Source organism: Mesocricetus auratus, unplaced genomic scaffold (genome assembly GCF_017639785.1).
Source record: "Mesocricetus auratus isolate SY011 unplaced genomic scaffold, BCM_Maur_2.0 Super-Scaffold_100676, whole genome shotgun sequence".
In the NCBI taxonomy this organism is placed as follows: Eukaryota; Metazoa; Chordata; class Mammalia; order Rodentia; family Cricetidae; genus Mesocricetus; species Mesocricetus auratus.
The window spans coordinates 52,871,034-52,890,268 of record NW_024429266.1 but is presented as its reverse complement, the minus strand read 5'-3'; the positions used below and the strand labels follow the sequence as shown (position 1 = coordinate 52,890,268).

The following is a 19,235-nucleotide window of genomic DNA, read 5'->3' as shown; positions in this document are numbered from 1 at the left end:
TGTGATCGTCACCGGGAATGGGACGTTCTGGTCTTTGGATGGTAATTTTGGCATGAGATGATAATGATGTCCTAAGAACAGACTTGAGAAATGCTATTCACCCTGCATTGTGGGAATACAGCAAGAAGTGAACATTTGCACACCAGGAAGTGGGGCCTCGTCCCAAGCCCTACCACAATGGCACCTGCTCTCAGACATCAAAGGTTTTCGTTGTGCAAGCCACTGTCTATGATATTTGTCACAGCGGCCGAGTAGATGAGACATCATTTTCCAAAAACAGTCGGACGGCTTTTAGATTCATTATGTGTCTAATCAAATAATATAAATTGAATTTAGGTTAAGCATCTGTTATTATTATTACTATTGTTATTACTGGAGGTAGAACATAGAGCCTTGAGCATGGTAGGCAAGAACTCTACCTCTGAGTTAGATCCCCAACCCTAAGTATCTAATGTTATTTTGATTAATTTCTAATTTGAAGATGATGATACTTTTAAGTGCAAACAGCACATATGTCTCCTATGCTATAAAATCAGCTAACAGAGTAGGAGGAATTAAATTGTTATGGGTACCAGTGAGAGCAGTCTTGTGACCTGTGACATCTCTTTTTTGGAGGCTCCTTAGAGGTTCTTTTTGGGGGGTTTTGAGACAGGGTTTCTCTGTGGCTTTGGAGGCTGTCCTGGAACTCGCTCTTGTAGACCAGGCTGGTCTGGAACTCACAGAGATCCACCTGCCTCTGCCTCCTTAGTGCAGGAATTAAAGGCTGTGCCACCACTGCCCAGCTCACTTGCAACTTGCAATGTGTACACTTTACAGTGCTGTTGGTTGGAATTTACAAGCTGGAAAACACATCTGTTGCCGACAAAAAAAATCATAACATCAAACAGTGTATTTAAACTGAGCATGGTGACTCACACCTATAATCCCAGCATTTGGGAGGTTGAAGCAGGAGGATTGCCCAAGGTTCAAGGCCTTTCTGGACTATATTATGAGTGTCACACTAGACAGGGCTACAGTGTGAGAGACCCTGTCTCAAAAAGGAAAATAGGTTTTCCTCCATCTTTATAATGTCAGAGTTAGGGCTGCAGGGATGGTTCAGCTGCTAAAGACTAGGCTCACAACCAAAAATAATGTTGGAGTTGTTTTTGTAGTTTCTATCGGAACGACAAATGAACGAAATTTAGCATGCCTGCCATTTTCCTCATTTTGTTTCCCCCAAACATTACAGACTGTAGAAACACTCGATGTTTTATTATCCTATTACAAAGCTTTATTCTTTAAAATTTATTAATTTATTTTTTACATTCCAATCCCAGTTTCCCCGCCCTCCTTTCCTCCCAATTTTCCCCCTCTCCCCACCTCCCATCTGTTCCTTGGAGAGGGTAAGGTCTCCTCCCCTTTATTATTGTTTAATGTATTTTAATAAGTAGATGAAAAAAAATACAGCTGAGCCGGGTGGTGATGGCACAAGCCTTTAATCCCAGCACTAGGGAGGCAGAGGCAGGTGGATCTCTGTGAGTTCCAGGCCAGCCTGGTCTACAGAGCAAGTTCCAGGGTAGTCTCCAAAAAAATACAGAGAAACCCTGTCTCGAAAAACAAACAAAAAGTATCTCGTAATAGCAAATATATTATTTTAACTACATAAAAAGTGTCGATGTTCTCAGTAGGCAAAGATTAGTGCTTGGTGTGGTGTCCTGGTAAGGGGAAAATGGTGCTTGGGAAAGGTGGCAGGGGTTCCCTTTTATTTCTATTGGAAGCGTCTTGGCGCCTCTTCTCAGAATGATCCTGTTGTCATCAGTGGCCTACCCTTGGCTCCATTCATCACGACAAAATGGCCAAACACCTTCAGTGGATGAGTAAGGACTTTGCTAGTGTAGAGATGTACAAGTGAGAAATTCCATGTAAGCCAAACTGGAGAGCAATTGCCAGGCTCTCCTCCAAATACGGTGCCTTTGAGTGATGGGGCAAAAGCACCATCCCCTCATTACATAGCTTCTCAGGTGCAGGTGTGTTGTTCTCTGTGCTGATGAGAAATGGGATCCGCTTGGGCTGGCCCAGCTCCCTTTAGCCCATACGGCAGCGCACTGTTGACACTTTTGTGCATTTCCGGGTCTCTGTCCTCTGCCCGGTTATACTTTGCAGCCTTCAGTACGCTGGCTTTTTCACGATGTAGCGTCACTGCTCACGGTGAGTTGTTGGGGCAGGGGTGCACAGGGTGGGTGTGCGAGTCGGCCGTTGCTTCCTGTCACACACACCACATGAGGCATGCTCATGGCTGCTATGGTAGAGTTTGGTGAACAAGGACGAGAAACCTCTGATTAAAATGCTTCTCTTACAGCCAGGTGGTGACCCAGATGTAAATTCCAAGCCTCTGGGCCGTGCTTCAAAACACAGGGCAGACATCAGTAGTCTAATGTTCTAAAGCCAACAGCAAGGTTTAATGTATTTACTTTATGTCTTAACCATGCCTAAATTGCTAAAGCTGACATTAGGTTCCTTCTTTACGTTGGTTTATTATGCTAGCTTCCCTCCATGACTCCTTCACAAGTTGTTCCACGATTCCACAAATGTCCAACTTAAGCTTGCTTAAAACACCTCTTTTATAGCCAGAAGGTGGTGGTGCCTTTAATCCCAGCACTCCAGAGGCAGAGGCAGGCAAATTCCTGAGTTCCAGGCCAGCCAGGGCTACACAGAGAAACTGCGTCACAAAGCCAAACACAAACACCCATGAACAAAGCCCCACATCACTTTATGTCCGAACAGTGCATACTGTGACCACTGTATCACCGTCTGTGTGGTCCATTCTGCGCACACAGCACGTCCGTTATGTCCTTTACAGAATCCCAGTGCTTCTCCCCGAGGGCCTTCTCTCCGTATCCACACGGCATCTTGTTCTTATGGTGTGCGTCTTATAGCTGTGGTCTGATAGTGATGGGGTCTTGCCACGCAGCGCTGGCAGATCTAGAACTTGGCTATGGAGACCAGGCCGGTCTTGAACGCACAGAGATCCACCTGCCTCTGCCTCCCGAGTGCTGGGATTAAAGGCGTGCGCCACCGCCACCTGGCCTTGGTCGGTTCTTATGACATAGGGTCTGACTATATTCCTCATGGTGGCCTTGAACTCATGATTCTCCTGCTCCAACCTCCGCTGTTCTGGGATCACAGGTATGTACCACCATGCCTGGTAGCTTCAAAAATATTAAAACAAAATTGTACCTTTACATTTCTTGTGTATTTGTGTGTGCATGGGTGTGCATGACTTGTATGTAAGTCAGAGGACAATACATGTAACCTCCTACAATACATGTTTCAGGGATTAAACTTGGGTTATCAGGCTTGGTAATAAGTACCTTTACCACCAAGCCATCTGACTGGCTGCAGAAACCTCTAGAAAAACAACACTGAAATACCCATCAGTGGATGAATGGAGAGACAAAGTGTGGATAGTTATACAACGGACCATAATTTAGCCAGAAGAAGGAATGAAAGGTGGATATATGCTACATAAACCTTGAAAACACACATAAAAGAAGCCAGACACAAATAGTCAGGCAGTTTGTGATCCCATCGTGAAACATCCAGACCACATAAGAATTCAGATTGATGGTTACCAGCTTGTGGGGGGAGGGGGCATGGAGTTTGGGGTTTTCTTTTGGGGTGATGGAACTGTAACCAGACAGAGGTGTGCAATGTTGTGAAAGTGCTGAACACCGTGGGTGCGTTTGCTTTGAGCAATTAATTTGTTATTTGCATTTTATTGTAACTGAAACAAGTAAAACACGGCCCTGTGATGGTTCTTCAGGAAAAGCCACGCACTTCTGAGCCTGCCATTCTCTGCGAACCTGGTTCCACGCTCTGCAGGTTCTCTGCACCCTCCTGTCTCCACAGGTTCTCGCCTCCCTTTCCCTTCTATCGCCCCCTAGTGGCTTTGAGGCAAGTCCCACCATGGAGGCTAAGCCATCTTCCCAGACCTCCCTTTTTTGGTGGGCTTGAAGAGAGCTAAGCGAATCTGGAAGTCTGGAGTGAAAGAGAACTGGAATCGGCTTCCCATTGTTCTACTTAACTGTGTGACGTAGAGCAAGGTAAGCGCTCCACAGCCCCGTCTTGTGACACAGCTGTGACAGCCCCACGGCAGGAAGCAGAGCGGTGGGAATGGGGTATATCCACACGAGACGAGACTGCAACGGTGCATCCACACGAGACTGCAACGGTGCATCCACACGAGACGAGACTGCAACGGTGCTCGCATAAAGTGTCTCCGGGAAACAGTGGCTCTTGGGAGGCCTTTGGTTTCTGGCTGTTCCTTAAGGACTCTGTCAGGTGCTTCTAGAATCAAGTTCCATTAGTGGTCCCCTGACTTACGCTTCCGGGGGTGAACCCAGGGCCTCATGTGTATTAGGCAAGGACTTTGGCACTGATCCCTGCCACTCACTCACTCACTCACTCACTCACTCACTCACTCACTCACTCACTCACCTGCTGCTGTGTGGCTTCTTGGAGAGCTTCCCCACCTCGCATGCCTCCCTCGTTAGGGTTCTATTCTGTCTTCGCTAGGTTGTCCTCCACACAGCTGCGCTTGTCATGACAGTGGGGAGGGCCTTCTTAATTCAAGGCCAGGGCTAGTACTGCTTTCTGTGGCTTTGCTGTGTGTGTCACTAGGAGATGGCACAGCCACCCGAGGCACACACATGTAGGTCAGTTCACTGAGTTTAAAACTTCTGCATGTGGCCAACCCTCTGCTTAGACCTTGGATCCTTTGTGTGGTCTCATGGCCTGGCACATAGGCCTAGGTACCAAAAAACTGCATCATGATGGCTTCTCGAGTCTTTTCTTGTAGCTTTGAGGTCACTGGGTGTGTGCTGTAGTGCATGCATGCGTGCGTGCGTGTGTGTGTGTGTGTGTGTGTGTGTGTGGTGCATGTGTGTATGTGTGTGTGTGGTGTGTAGTATGTGTGGGGTGCGTGTGTGTATGTGGTGTATGTATGTGTATGGTATGTGTGGTGTATATGTGGTGTATGTGTATATATAGTATGTGTGGTGTGTATGTGTGTGTGTGGTGTGTTTGTAGTGTGTGTGGTGTGATATATATGTGTATATATATATGGTGTACATGTAGTGTGTGTGTAGTATATGAGTGTGTATGTGTATGTGGTATATGTGTATAGTGTGAGTGGTGTGTATGTGTGTATGCAGTCTGTCTATGTGTATGTGTGTGTAGCATGTGTGGTGGGTATGTGCATATGTGGTGTGTGTGTGTATGTGTGTAGTGTGTTAAGTGCCCCACTGAACCACATCCTCAGTCCTCTTTTTACTTTTTGAGATAAAGTCTCCCTGAGCTGTGCAAGCTAGCCTTGAACTTGTGATTGTCTTCCTCGGCCCCTGAGCACATGAGTTTACAGTCCTGTGTGCTCTAACACGGGTTTGTGAAGAGAAAGCTCAGTGACAGGAAAGGAGCCCTGTGCAGTTGAGGATCCCTAGCAGAAGTCTGCTCACGTTCTGGAACATTCGGTCACACCCCCTCTGTGCCAGCAGCGCCACTGATGATTGCATCCTGTTCAACACACTTCCCTGATGCCGTCCTCCTCATCCAGGCCTGCCTCTCCCTGAACTGGGCGCACCCAGAATTCAACCCTGAGTCATCTCGTTGCTGGAAACACGACCACCTTCCACAAAAGCTCTATAAATTTGTTAGACTTTTAGGGCTTCTTGGAACACTGATTTAAGGCTGTTTGTGTTAGGTAGCATATCAGCGTTCAGTGTGCCCAGCATCCCTTGATGAAACTGTAGATTGAAAGTCCTGCAATACTTGTGTGACTTTCCCCAGCACCTCTCAGGCTGTGTGGAGAATGCGTCCTATTAGAGCTTAGCCTGGGTTAAGTTCACAGAGACAGCAGACAGGCAGCCCAGGCTTTGCCCACAGAAGCCACCATGGGTGGTTGCACCCCGGAGGCAGGACCGAGTAAGACCATCTGTCCCTCAGTTTCTGGTCAGTGTGGGAGTGTCACCTCCCAGGTTCTCCTTCCACAGCGATAGGGATGGATCCGGTGACTGCACATGCTACGAGAATGATCTGCCACTGGGTCACATCTCAGCCCTGAGCTTTTGTGAAATTGGTGGCATAAGTACGATAAGATCTCCTTAACCCTGGGATCGCCACTTTCCCTAATGATTCCAAAGTATTTGAAAATGCTGGAATTATTTATTTTCTTTCCTACTGGTGATTTTTCTTTTGAGGTTTATTATTGTTTCCCCTTGATTATTATATTTTCAGACAGTCTTCATGTATATCTCTGGCTAGCCTGAAACTCACTATATAAACCAAGCAGCCATTGGAACTAAATGTTTGTGTGACTGTGAGCAGCTGTTTCTTTATTTGGAGACAGGTTCTTGATATGTAGCCCAGGCTACCTCCAAACTTCATATCCTTCTGCCTCAGCCCTCCCCCCAAGCTCCCCAAACGCTGGCCTGGCATTTTAGTTTGTTTCATGTATGTGGGTGTTTTCCCTGCATATATATCTGTGAGCCACTTGTGTGCCTGGTGCCTGCAGAAGCCAGAAAAAGGTATCAGATCCCCAGGAACTGGAGTTTCACGTGGTTGTGAACCCTTGTGTGGGTGTTGGGGATTGAACCTGAGTCCTTTGGAAGAACAGCCAGTACTGAGCCATCTTTCCAGCTCCTGGCATTTTATTTTCAAATGTGTTAACTTTCAGTCTGATTTGAAAAACACCTGGCCAGTGTGCTGGTGATTACAAAGTCATCCAGACTATGACTGGTGAGAAGCCCTGGGAACTCACTGAATTGTTGTGCAACTGTAGGTCTGCAAGTGGTAACTCCACCAGAAACACAATGGTGCATCGTGGGAAAACGAAGACAAAGTGTCTAGCCCAATGCTGCTTATACAGTAAAAACACATGAATGTTTCTGGAATTCTGTCCTATACAAGTGAGCACTCCTTAGGGGCTCATGTGCACCTGTCTTTAGTGCAGTGTTGTTTGAAGTGGTTAAAAAAGAAAAACCTGAGCACAACTTAAATGCTTGCTGGCACGCAAGTCGTACCTATTACAAAGGGAATTCTAGATCTAGAAGAGGACCTCACACACTTAGTTTTCCTTGAGAGAAAGTCTTGGGAAAATTCATGGAATGTAGCTTTGAATTCCTGATCCTTCACTGCTGGAACATTCTACCACAGTACTTTGTTTACAGGGTGCTGGAGATCAAACTCAGAGCTTCATGTTTGATAGGTAAGCATTCTACCAACTAAGATATATCCTCTGGGCTTTTTAAAAAAAGAAGCCCGTCCTCTCTCCATCCCTCCCTCCTTCTCTCCTCTCCTGCTCTCTCCCTCTCTTTTTCTTTTCATCTTTCCTTTTGCTGTGCGAATGGTGGGCAAGCACCCAGTCAGTGGGCTACATTCCCAGTCCCATGACATTTTCTTACACGAGAAAAACAACCCCCCTAGATGTGGATTGTGAATCCAGCTTCATTCAGCCTGCTCTCTCGCCCATAGGTGTGTCTGTGTACTCATTCAATTAATGGATTCAGCAATTCTGAATGGTCCCCTATACTGTAAGTCTCAGACAGTTGCTGGTTGTCTGAAGAAAACAAACAAAAAAAACCATCACCACCATAAACAAACAAACAAACAAAAAACCAAGGACTAAAGCAGACAAAAACTTAACAAAACCAAAGTTTTATGATAAAAATGTTCGTTGTAAAACCAGAACATAGCGATTCTCTCACTGATTTTTAAAGACTGCATGGACCACAAGCATGCAAGTACACAAGGATTGGATTTTAACGTGGATTAAAGACGTGCCAGACAGGAGATTTTGAGAAAAATACATGGGCACAAAATAGCAATACTCAAGTCAGCAAAATAAACACTAACCACCTCTAGAGAGCTACCTATGGGTGGGAAGAGAGGAGAACAGAAGTGGGAAGGAAGATTAAGAAAGAATTTTAAAGATTGGCCTACAGAGAAGCAGGCTCCTCGCACTCTGCTGTAGGTGTTTCCTTTTGATTAACTCCTCCCCCCCCCATTCCTTCCTAAACCCTTCCAACCCCAGGTCCCTCTCACACTTCTCATAACATGCATTCTGTATTTTCTCCTCTTTTGTCTCCCTCTCTAGCCTTCCTCCCTCTAAATGTACTCATCCACACACAGATGACCATATAGAAAAATTAGAAGCTACAGGAGGACCTCTCTTAAAACACAGCAGCCAGAACAACTTATGAAGGGCACAGCAGCATCTACCTACGGTGAGATACATCTCTGGCCTTAGCAGCCACTTCTCCATAGAGCCGAGGTAGTGGTTCTCAACCTATAGATGGAGACCCTCTTGTAAACCTCTTATCTCCAAAAAAATTTACATTATAATTCATAACAGTAGCAAATTATAGTTATGAAGTAACAACAAAGGTAATTTTATGGCTGGGGGTCACCACCACACGAGGAGCTGTGTTAAAGGGTCGCAGCATTAGGAAGGTTGGGAACCAATGGCTTCGAGGAGGGCTTAATGTGGCAAGTGAGTCCTCAGGGATTCAGTAACCAAACTACCTGCTAAGGCTGGGCGAGCATTGAACGCTGCTGCTGCTTCAGGCCTTGGACTTCCCAGCCCTGCCTCATACAGCATCACTAGTGATGTCCAAAAGAAGCAGGAACCCTTGGGCACCTCTGCTCCTACAAACCTGGGTGATTACTTTAGAGGGGGTGTTGGCAGTTAGTTAATTAGTTCCCTTAAACAGTGGCTTTGGACTTTCGGAATTAGAATTAACTGATGGTCTGAAAGAACGCTGTGTAGTTTTTATGGCATGGAAATGTCCTCCTTGGGGTTCATCTAATGTTTCTCCTCCTTGTTTTCCCAGACTTGCATCTTTAGGGCACTTATCTTTTGAGCTTTGAACCCTGACCCAGTGGCTATGCAATTTCATCAAGGTAAACAATTTCCTGGAGAAAAAAAAAAAGACAAAAAACCAAACCAAACTGTGAGCAAACAGCTCGCTTGTGATAACAGGGCCCGTCTTGCAGCATGGTGTCTGACGGTAATGTCTTGAGTCAGCTGACAGCAGTAGCTTGTTTCCTTTGTCAACTGTCCCACAGATGCACTGCACTCTCTTAGGGTACAAACCAGGGTAAACACAGAGGGTTTGGGAACGCAGCAGAGTTCATACACAGCTATAGAGTGGTTGTGGCCTGGATGCCAGGACCTTGCTGTGTGCTGTTGGTCATCCTTCTCAGGGGCTCTTTGGGTGTAAAAGGGTGCTTCTGCCGTCGCCACCCCTCTATTGGAAGGATGGTAGTCATTATAGTTAATGAGCTGTTTGCTTTTCCATTAAGAGATTCTTAAAGGGTTGATAACTTGGTAATAACAATAATTTGCTTCAGGTGGCAACTCAGTAACCAGCATAGATAGCCAGCCATTGCCTTTGTCCGCCGTTAATACGTGCGGGGAGCAGGTTTCTGCCCTGTGTTTATCAAATACAAAAGAAAACACATTCAGGAGTTAGAAACAGTTCTATTTCCTTTTATAATTCCCATTGCTAATCACTTTGTTGGATATAAAGTGTCTTTGGAGAAGTCAGAGTTGAGACAAGGGGGTGGGAAATCTTTTTAAAGAGATTTTATTTTATTTATTTTTGTTTTTTCAAGACAGGGTTTCTCTGTATTGTCTTGGAGGCTGTCCTGGAACTCACTTTGTAGACCAGGCTGGCCTCGAACTCACAGAGATCCGCCTGCCTCTGCCTCCCGAGTGCTGGGATTAAAGGCATGCGCCACCAATGCTTGGCAAGAGATTTTATTTCTATATGTTTATGTGCATGTCCGTATGTATGTTCACAGTACCCTTTGTAATATCTACTATAGTAATTGGGTAAATGGAACCAAAGTGTTCTCTGGAATTCTGCTGTCTGTAAGTTAAACCACTCCAAGGAGGGGTCATGAGAACCCTCTGTGTATAGCTGCAGAGTAGCTACAGTATAACTTCAATATAACTGCAGAAGTGTGGTTGACAGCCTGCTGGTTGTGATTGGTATGTGTGTTAGCTTCCTGTCAGTGTCTGAATACTTGAAATGGCTTGGAAGGAAGAAAAGTTGACTTTGGCTCGTGGTTTCAGTCCATGGTTGCTTGGCCAGTTGTTTTGGACCTGTGACCATGTTGGATGCCGTGGTATCAAGCAATCTGCTCACACCATGGCTGTCAGGACGTGAAAGAGAAGGAGGGGGTGGGGGGGTCCCCATACATATCTTCAGGAGCACTCCTTCAATGATCTCATTTTCTTTCATTATCTCCTACTTCCTTAGGGTTCCACTGCCTCCCAACAGCGCCATCACCTGGCAGCCAGGGGCCAGTATGCAGGCTTGACAGATAGTTAAGATCCAGATCATGATAGCTTCTGAAGGGCAGACAGTCCTGTGAGACTGGGCCCTTGGCTTACCAGCTTGCTGCCTTTAATTCCAGATCATTAGTGTTAGAGAGTGAATTGCAGAACTCCCCGTCGGTAGTCTCCAGGGAGTTGCTTGGCGTGTGGGAAAACCCCGCCAGAAGTCAGCTACTCCGCGTTGAGCCTGTGAGCACAGGAAAAAGAGTTTGACTTGAAATGAAAGTAATGTAAAAGAAAAAATCTTTACTCAGAGTGAACGTTTGCCTTAGGGGATGTCGAGAGTCCTTATCTGAGTAGAAGTATGTTTGCAGGCAGCCGGGGAGTGGAGGAAGCAGCCTAGTCAAGACGGCGAGGGAAGAGGGGTGCGGGGCAGCGCCCCCTCTGGTGATGTAGCGGCACAGACGAATAAGGGGATACCGATGATACTGATTGGGGGAGGATGCCTGAAGAGGAAGAGGCAGCAGTTTCCTGTTATGAAGTGTACAGTTTATGTTACCTGTTCTGGGAGTTTCCAAGGCTGGAAAATACAAACAAGGTGGTGTTAGGACTGGGCAGACCAACTCATTCTTAAAAACAGTTTTTTTATACTTATGTAGCTCAGGCAGGTCTTGAACTTGTTATATAGTTGAGGATGACCTTGAGCTCTTTATCCTCCAGCTTCTTCCTTTCTCCATACCCAGATCAGCCTTTACATTTTCTGCTGACTTTCAGGGGGTAATGTTGACTGAAGAAGACTCAGACTTTGGAGGAGTCGGTAGGTGGGACCCCGTTCACGTCATTATCTTCATCTCTATTACTCTCCTTGTCATAGTGACATAACCTGTGACAGAAGGAACAGAGGAGGGATTTCATGTCACAGTTCAGGGGATTAAGTCCCTCAGTGGCGGAGAAGACAGGGTCCCTGGGGGAATGTGATCCATGACGGTGGGTGGTCCTTACAGTGGTTACGTCATGGAGACAGACATCGGACAGGGAGCATAGGTTATAGCACATAGAGCTGGGAGCAGGTCTCTGCTGAACTCCTCAGAGCCACCCCCCCCCAGTGATCCACCTGACCAGCCAAACCTGCTGCCTCATGGGTACCACAGCTTCCCACGAGAGTGATCCCACTTGGGATCAGATGCTGCCACACATGACCCTGTGGGAGGCAGGCTCCTGGCCACTGAGGCAAACTGCCATTAAAAACAGACCTGGAAAACCTCCAACCTAACTCAGAGGTCTTATGCCAGGCCTGGTGGTATATGCCTATAATCACAGCATTTGGGAGGTTGAGGCAGGAGGATGGAGAGTTTGAAGCCAGCCTAGGCTACGTGGCGCAACTGTTTTAAAATGCTCAGAGGGTAAAGGTGCTGGCTGCCAAGCCAAGCTAAATTTAAATCTTGAGACCCACATGGTGGATGGAGGGAAGCCACTCTTATAAGTTGTCATGTGACCTTCTCATGTATGGTGTGGCATGTTATGTCTATACAAATATATACATACATACATACAAATAGATAAATAAATGTTAAAACAGAACAAATAGGCTTCAAAATTCAAACCTGAGTCTTAAACCACTTAGTATATGAGAAGAAGCATTGTAATACAGAAAGAACTGGCCAGGGGCCACAGCTCAGTGGTAGAGCGCTTGCTTAGCATGAGTGTGGCCCTGAGTTTGGTCCCCAGCAACACTGACCTGCTGAAATAAACCACGAGGTGAGGGTGGGAGCCGTGTGGACAGCTGGGAAAGAGCTCTGCAAAGACCCCAGGATGGATGTGTGTCCCGTGTATCCACAGGCAGCCGGGGGCAGCGTGGCTGGAGTTGAGTGAGGGAGGGTTCATACAAGGGTATGAAGTCAGAGCAGTTTTGGGAAGGGAATTTTTGGATCATGGGACCTGATAGGCCATGAAGGGACTCTGAGTGAAGCTCAGAGAAATGTCACAGTGTGCTCTTCCATGGGGAAGGCTTAGGCTGTGCTGAGGTCTTTGGTGGGTAGGGATGCAAAGAGTAACTAGGAGGTTACTGCAAGAATCCAGTTGAGCCAGGTGTGGTGGTGGTGGTGGTGCATGCCTTTAATCCCAGCACTCAGGAGGCAGAGGCAGGTGGATCTCTGTGAGTTTGAGACCAGCCTGGTCTACGAGAGCTAGTTCCAGGACAGCCTCCAAAGCCACAGAGAAACCCTGTCTAGAAAAAAAAATCCAGTTGAAAGGCCATGTGGATTGGAACAGAGGGTTGGGCCACAAGGCCAGAGGAATGAAGTGGTCTCTGACGCTGAACTCCTAACTCCATATCCTGGTACTAATTGAAGGCAAGTGGCTCTCATGTGACTCATTATCACAGAGCATCTTTTAGTATTGCCGATTGATCAGTGGAGTGTCCGTGACAGCTGACAGTTGGGCTACATACGAGTGAGAACTTCTCTAGCCAGCAGCCTGGTCTTTGAAAAGTCCTGACAGCCTTAAGTTACAGGTGTGACTGCTCTTTCAGACAAGAGGGGCCCGTGAGTGGTGTCTCTTGTGCAGGCTCCTTGGTAGCAGAAGTTAGAAACTGATTCATGGGAGGCAGGGATGCTGATCATAACTCATGGGCTTTATCATTCAACTTCTGTTATTCAAGCTGACATGTTGGAGACTCCTGCCTCTGTGGGCCTGGGAGTGATTCATCATAGGGCTCTATTGTGATTTTCTATAAAAGTGTAGATGTGTTATATTCTTTGTGAGTTCCAGAAACTGTTAGATTCCCAGTTATAGATGTGCCAACCTCATGTCAGCTTTCTTGCTAATGCCAAATTTATTGAGTTTCAAAAAACTAAAAAACAAAACAAAAAAATTGAAAGCCAGGTGGCACACACCTTTAATCCCAGCACTTGGGAGGCAGAGGCAGGTGCATTTCTCCAAGTTTGAGGACAGCTTGATCTACAAAGTGAGTTCCAGGACAACCAGGACTACACAGAGAAATTCTGTCTCGAAAAGCAAACAAACAAAAAAGATGTATTTTAAGGCCCAGAGAAGTGGACTAGGGAGTTAAAGTGCTTGCTGCTAAGCCTGGGGATCTGAGTTCAATCCCCAGGACCCATGTGGTGGAAGGAAAGCCCTCCCTCCCCCAAGTTGTCCTCTGCCCTCTACATGTGTACCAGAGCATGCTCACATATGTGGATGTACACATGTGTGCCAGAGCATGCTCACATATGTGGATGTACACACATGTGCTCACATACACACAGAATATAAACAAGTTTAATAAAAAATTTAAAATAGGCTGGTTGGTGGTGGCACACGCCTTTAATCCCAGCACTTGAGAGGCAGAAGCAGGCGGATCTCTGTGAGTTCGAGGCCAGTATGGTCTAGAAAGCTACACAGAGAAACCCTGTCTTGAAAAACAGAAACAAAAACAAAGTGCTTACAGCCCAAGTCTAAAATCTGAGTTTGGCCACCATAATCATGGTGGAAAGAGGGGAACCAATTCCCCAAACATTGTCCTTTGACCTCTACACTCCTGCTTGGCACACATGGGCCTGCACGTGTTTGTGCAAGTCAATCAATCAATCAATCAATCAATCAATGGAAATTATTCTCTGACCTCCACATGCCTGCTGTGGCACATGTGTACATACACTCATGAGCACACATTATACACATAAACACATTTTTAAAAAGAAAGCAAATGATAAATCTGGGAAAGGCTTGGTGAAGACTCTTGTCTCTGAAACCTGTGAAGAGCCCCTGAGAGTCCCTGCCAAGCCTCTTCCGCGGGCTCTGTTTCCAGACTGTCTCATCCAGTTTTAGATAAAGCTCCCCACCTTCGATATCAGATCACCCTGTCTGCCTTCAGGAAGATGCCTACCCTGGCTCTTTAGCAAGAATCCCTGGAGGCAGATGGGGACAGAAACAGACCCACAGCAGACATTCTCAGAGAGTCAGAGACCTCGGGACACTCAGCCTGTGGAAGAGGAGGCAGGAAGTGTGTGTCCCAGGTGTAAGTACCGTGGCTTCCAGTTTAGCATTCTATGGGATCCCTGAGTGTGTGAACGAGTGGGTCTCTTTCTTGTGATTTTCCTTGGGCTCTTTTCCTCCTGTGTGTTTGTTTTGTCCAATTCCAATCTATTAGTTTTTGTTTTATCTTATTATATTTATTTATTTAGATGTTTTCAAGACAGGGTTTCTCTGTGTAGTCCCAACTATCCTGGAACTCACTATTTATTGTCATTATCCCGTAGAAGCCTGTTTGTTTTCTGTGAATCAACTTAGGCAATAAGTTTTGCACTTGAGGAGAAGATACATTACTTGACATCTGTGGTTAGGGTTAGGGTTAATTCTTGTTATTTTGAAGTGCTGAAGACTGAGTCCAGGGCCTTAGGCATGCTGGATACAAACTGTATCACTGAGCTATATCCCTAGCCTTCAGTGTTAACTCTTTTTTTTAATTATTTTTTTTTGTTTTTTTTATTTAGGTTAAAAACAATCTTGTTTCTCATGTCAATCCCAGCTCCCTCTCCCTCCCCTCCTCCCCCGCCCTCCCCAACAGGTCCCCCAGTCTCCCACCCAATCTCCACTCTGATCACCAAGGAAGGTGAGGCCCTTCATGGTGGATCTCCAGTAACTGTTATTTCAACCAGGACAGGGCCTAGACCCTCCCCCAAGAGTCCCAGCTGAGAGAGCCTCCCATATTGTGGCATGGGCACTCAAAGTCTATTTGTATGCCAGGGATAAATACTACCCAAGGCCCCATAGATTACCTAGGCCTCCTCACTGACACCCACATTCAGGGGTCTGGGTCAGTCCCATGCTTTCCACACAGCCATCAGTCTGGAGTCCAAGAGCTCCCCCTTGTTCCAGGCAACTGTTTCTGTGGGTTAAACCAGCCCACTCTTAACTCCTTTGCCCATCGTTTGTCTCTTTCTGACATTAGATTCTAATGCAGTTCAGTGTTTGTCTGTGGGTATCTGCCTCTGCTTTTATCAGTCGCTGGATGAAGGTTCTGTTTCCTAGACTCTCTGGCAGTGGGATTGTATGCTGGCACTCCCCTGATTCATGTCTAAAATCCATAAATGAGTGAGTACGTACCAGGTTTCTCTTTTTGTGACTGGGTTACCTCACTGACTGGGTTACCTTGACTGAACTGTTTATGGTGGCCATCTTTGGAAATTAGCTCTCTTGACTACCAAAGGAGTTGGGAAAAAAATGTAAACCAGTAAGTGCCTATACAGACTGCAGGATGAAATACTACCCTTGCTTATAAGGTTGGTTCATCCTAAAGTGTCAAATTCCATTTGATGTTATTTGCAACACTCTAGGGCTCGTGCTGTGTGTGCATTTAATTCTCAAACTTCCATTTCAGCGGCATGTCTGTCTTACAGTAAATTATGCATGAATTGGTTACCAAAATTAAAGGTAGAAAATGGTGATTATAATGGCTAAGATGGAAGGTGCGGCTTGTAGACACCTCAAGTCTCTGACTACCTGACACATGGGTACATCCAGCTTCTTACTGGGAAGACAGAACATCGAGCTCCCTCCATTAATGCCTTCTGAAGCTTGCAGAGGAAATCATATTTATGGAGAATGGCCTGAAGTATTTGTTGTCCATACATTTTTAGATAAGTCATCTCTAGTCTGTTGTCTCACAGACCCCTCAGGAGAACATGGAGTTATGGCAAGGTTAACCGAATACCCTGTATCCAAGGTGTTATTATTTCTGTCATAGTTATCTATAAGGACACTGTGGCGGCATTGCTAGTTTAAAGGATCACATCTTTATACATCCAGGCCTTTACTTAAAAGAAGAAAAATCGTTTGATAAGCGTAATCAGTGTTGGGAGGCATAGCTGGCATCTTCTGACTTTGAACTTATGTTTTCAACTTCTCTTTCACACCATAGGGCCATAGAAGCTTGGTGTTGGCCTTGTAGACTCCAGTTTGTCACCTGAGATGAGTCAGCCCTGTGAGCATGGTGTATTGTGAGTACGGTACACTGTGAGCACTGTATACTGTGTATACTGTGAGCACTGTGCACTGTGAGCACTGTATGCTGTGAGCACTGTGCACTGTGAGCACTGTACCCTGTGAGCACTGTACACTGTGAGCACTGTACGCTGTGAGCACTGTGCACTGTGAGCACTGTACACTGAGCACTGTACGCTGTGAGCACTGTGCACTGTGAGCACTGTATGCTGTGAGCACTGTGCACTGTGAGCACTGTGCACTGTGAGCACTGTACGCTGTGAGCACTGAACACTGTGAGCACTGTACGCTGTGAGCACTGTGCGCTGTGAGCACTGTGCGCTGTGAGCACTGTACGCTGTGAGCACTGTATACTGTGAGCACTGTACGCTGTGAGCACTGTACGCTGTGAGCACTGTACGCTGTGAGCACTGTACGCTGTGAGCACTGTACACTGAGCACTGTGCGCTGTGAGCACTGTATGCTGTGAGCACTGAACATTGTGAGCACTGTACGCTGTGATCTGCTGGCCCTAAAGGCAAGGTTTTAAGTACAGTTTCACAGTAGGCTTGCAAGCACACGCACATGGCTCAGGTGGCTCTAACCCTCCGCTAATGACGAGGTAAATCGCATACAGTCGTTGCTGTCTTTCTCCTTTTGACCACTGGCTCTGCTGGAAGTTGAGGCAACTCAAGGTGGCCACCAGGATTCAGCTAAGAAGAGTGCGGCTCGCAGACTTGCTGAGGAGCATCTGAGGTAAGATGCTTGACCGCTGCCATTTCTTTACCTTTCCTGCAGCTTCCCCCCTTCAGTGCCCGTCCCATCCGAGACACGGATGCAGCAGTATGAGAGCACACACCCCTGAACACTCCAGCTCTGGGGTCACGGTCAGAGATGGGCTCCCCTCATCACTCAGTCACTGAGCAAACACTTTGAAGCTCATACACTTGGTTCAGGTTAAAAGAAGAAACTTTCATAAAATGCTTTCATTGCTGGCATGGCCAAAATAGATTCTTAAAGCAGATGCGGGACCCATGAGATGGTTCAGTAGGCAAAGGTGCTCGCTGCCAAGCCTGGCAACCTGAGTTCAAACCCAGGCAGGACTGGGTGACAGAAGGAAGGAATCTACTTATACAGGTTGTCCTCTAACCATACACACATGCAAAAACACATGCACACATACATGTGCAAACACAAGAACACACACATGCACACACACAAATAAATACATGCAAATGTAACAGTAACCAAATAATAAATAAAGAGAGCAGATGTTTTTGATACTGTAACGTTCTTAATCAAAACAGAAACTTGACCATTAGAGAAAATGTACAATCCAGGTGATGAATGGCTGACTCTCCTAAGGTCATCTGTACTGCTCACAGTGTACAGTGCTCAGTGTACAGTGCTCACAGTGTGCAGTGCTCAGTGTACAGTGCTCACAGTATACAATGCTCACAGCATACAGTGCTCACAGTGTTCAGTGCTCACAGCGTACAGTGCTCACAGTGTACAATGCTCACAGTGTACAGTGCTCACAGTGTACAGTGCTCACAGCGTACAGTGCTCCCTGTGTACAGTGCTCACAGTGTACAGTGCTCACAGCATACAGTGCTCACAGTGTACAGTGCTCACAGCATACAGTGCTCACAGTATATCATGCTGACAGTGTGCACTCACCACCAAGCCAGATGACCTGAGTACCTTCCACCTGACCTCATCAAATAATAGTAGCTGTAAGACACTAAGCATTTTGCTTAATCTCTCTGTGCCTCAGTTTCCCTATAGCAAAAGGGGAGGACAATGATGATTGTAGTGAAGGGTAAATATGTGCGTTGTATCTACAACATGAGCTGTGTCACCTTTAAAACCTCATTTTAGATGCCTGCAGATGTGGACGTGGTGTTTGTGGCATCCTGGTCTGCAGATAGGAACACGGGAATGCCAATGCTTGTGTTGATTTGAGGGCTGGCCGTAAACTAGAGTCAAAAGGACTGTGACAACGGCCATGCATCTTACTTGCTGCTTACACACTCCCGTCCACCTCTGTGCTCCCAATGGTTAGACTGCAAGATAATGATTAGTGGTACGGTGGGGGCATGTCTAACAACCAGTGTGAGCAGTGACCAGTGTGAGCAGTGAGCAGTGTGAGCAGTGACCAGTGTGAGCAGTGACCAGTGTGAGCAGTGATCAGTGTGAGCAGTGACTAGTGTGAGCGATGGCCAGTGTGAGCGATGGCCAGTGTGAGCAGTGGGCAGTGTGAGCGGTGACCAGTGTGAGCGATGGCCAGTGTGAGCGATGACCAGTGTGAGCAGTGGGCAGTGTGAGCGGTGACCAGTGTGAGCAGTGGGCAGTGTGAGCGGTGACCAGTGTGAGCGGTGACCAGTGTGAGCGATGACCAGTGTGAGCAGTGGGCAGTGTGAGCAGTGACTAGTGTGAGCGATGGCCAGTGTGAGCGATGGCCAGTGTGAGCGATGACCAGTGTGAGCAGTGGGCAGTGTGAGTGGTGACCAGTGTGAGCAGTGGGCAGTGTGAGCAGTGGCCAGTGTGAGCAGTGGGCAGTGTGAGCGATGACCAGTGTGAGCAGTGGGCAGTGTGAGCAGTGGGCAGTGTGAGCAGTGGGCAGTGTGAGCGGTGACCAGTGTGAGCGGTGACCAGTGTGAGCGGTGACCAGTGTGAGCAGTGGGCAGTATGAGCAGTGACCAGTGTGAGCAGTGGCCAGTGTGAGCAGTGAGCAGTGTGAGCGGTGACCAGTGTGAGCGGTGACCATGTGAGCAGTGGGCAGTGTGAGCAGTGGGCAGTGTGAGCGATGACCAGTATGAGCGGTGACCAGTGTGAGCAGTGGGCAGTATGAGCAGTGACCAGTGTGAGCAGTGGCCAGTGTGAGCAGTGGCCAGTGTGAGCAGTGAGCAGTGTGAGCGGTGACCAGTGTGAGTGA

At 46.9% G+C, this 19,235-nt stretch overlaps 1 long non-coding RNA gene across 1 annotated transcript in view; it reads left to right on the top strand.

The window, feature by feature from the left end:
* Positions 1-4,129: 4,129 nt before the first annotated feature.
* The window catches only part of LOC121137071, a 35,087-nt gene continuing 19,981 nt past the window's right edge, over positions 4,130-19,235 (top strand). Inside the window, exons 1-3 of the long non-coding RNA XR_005874285.1 lie at positions 4,130-4,320; positions 8,129-8,258; positions 8,865-8,934. This is a non-coding gene — a long non-coding RNA (uncharacterized LOC121137071). The remainder of the gene's footprint in view (positions 4,321-8,128; positions 8,259-8,864; positions 8,935-19,235) is intronic.